The following is a 1,798-nucleotide window of genomic DNA, read 5'->3' on the forward strand; positions in this document are numbered from 1 at the left end:
CTTCAGAATCACAGTCAGCTTGTTACTTTTATTTTGGAAGAAAAGATGTAAAAGTTTCTTTCAATCATTCAGAAGGCAAGTATATCCACTTATAAAAACAAATGGCAGAAACAGACTAGGAAAGGAAAGTCACAGGTGAAGGACAGAGTGGAAAGGAATTTGCAAAAATAAAACTAACAAGATGACTGTTCCAGAAGGGGCTGTGAAAAGGACATGGTGGGCCGAAGTCTGTTAGTCAAGTAAGGATTCAACTTTTAAATTATTCTCTTATTCTTTTTTTGTTGGGTGTTTGTTCAAGTCTAGGTTTTCTGAAACACTGACTCTTTAGTAAGAGTCAGCAGGAAATATAGGATCCCTTCCCTCCACTGCCCTGCCTCCGCTGAAGCCACCACCACCATCTCTGTGGCTGGATCCTGGAAGAGTCCTCCATGTCTGTGGACTCAGGATGACAGGGCAGCCTCCTTCTGTGGTTATTGGGCTTGTGAACACTGCAGTATCTTTTGGTTTTCCACATCTCTAAAATGTTTTTCAACTATTTTTCGTACATGGCTCAGTGCACTCCCCTCTTTGCCTTTACAATTTTCCACTTGATATGGGGTGTAATAACAACTTCTTCCATGACTACGATGTTTTTTTTCTTGCCATTTACAATCTTTAATGGTCTTTTGAATGGTCTGGAAGAGCTACTGGCCCTCCAGGGAGACTGCAGCGCTGATTGCAAAGGCCTGGCTCAGCTTCTCCTCCTTCTCTGTCCCTGCTTTGCTGGCAAGCTTACTAACATTGAGCGAAGCTAGGGGAGGAGGGGTTTCTGTTCGATCATTAATTATTCCCACTTCTGAAACATACTGTAAGTTTATAAGCAAGATGCCTGCGTGGTTGGGCTTTCCACTGGAAGAGGGACATTTTAGAGCCAGCATTTTGGACTGGTAGTCGAAGGCTACCACCTCGCCTTGCAGCCGCTGTTCCTGGCACGTCCGGCAAGACACCTGGCTCCAAACGCTGAAATACTCGCCAGCAGGAGCTGCTATCTTGGGAGAGCAGAGGGCCGGGCACCGCGCCACAATGCACCGGCAAGAACCATCTTTAAGAGGCAAAAATGTCAGATATGTTAGCATTATTATTGTTTGTAGCTGTACTTAAATCCATACTGTAGAAGAGGTAAGGAGACTCGTATTTCGAGTCATGCTAAAAGTGTGGAAACCTAAAAATAATTTTGGTTAAAAGCGGTAATATTGTTGGACAGGGTTGGCACACACCTTTAATCCCAACACTCATGAGGCAGAGGCAGGCAGATCTCTGTGAGTTTGAGTACAGCTTGGTCTACAAAGTGTATTTCAGGACAGGCTCCAAAGCTACACACAGAAACCCTGTCTCGAAAAACCAAACCAAACCAACCAATCAAACAAACAAAAATCAGTAACATCTTAATAGTGTGTGTGTGTTTCTGTGCGAGTGTGTGTAGAGGAGCAGATGTATATAGATCGAGAAGATGTTTTCATTGTAAGAAGCATTTTTAAGTCTTCATTTAAAAAATAACCAAAGGGAATATAAAATCCTGAACTTGTGCCTGTAGTAATAGTGGTGACATTTTTTGAGAGCCAGATCAGTATCTTATTAGAGTTTTATTTATTTTTTCTTTATATACCTCAAATCACCTTTGCTAATAAGATGTTTGCGCCCCCTATAGGTCTGTATGGTCTTTAGCTATTAAATCTAGGCCTGAGATTTTTCTGTAAAGAAGTAATGTGGGGAATGGACCCCACTTTTTACCAGACAGAGGAATTGATCCCGAAGTGTA

At 42.2% G+C, this 1,798-nt stretch overlaps 1 pseudogene; it reads right to left on the bottom strand.

The window, feature by feature from the left end:
• Window positions 1-153: 153 nt before the first annotated feature.
• LOC126494249 (protein LSM12-like) lies at window positions 154-1,115 on the bottom strand (annotated as a pseudogene).
• Window positions 1,116-1,798: the final 683 nt, after the last annotated feature.

Source organism: Alexandromys fortis, unplaced genomic scaffold (assembly GCF_014885135.2).
Source record: "Alexandromys fortis isolate MF-2015 unplaced genomic scaffold, M_Fortis_MF-2015_v1.1 scaffold_372, whole genome shotgun sequence".
Taxonomy (NCBI): domain Eukaryota; kingdom Metazoa; phylum Chordata; class Mammalia; order Rodentia; family Cricetidae; genus Alexandromys; species Alexandromys fortis.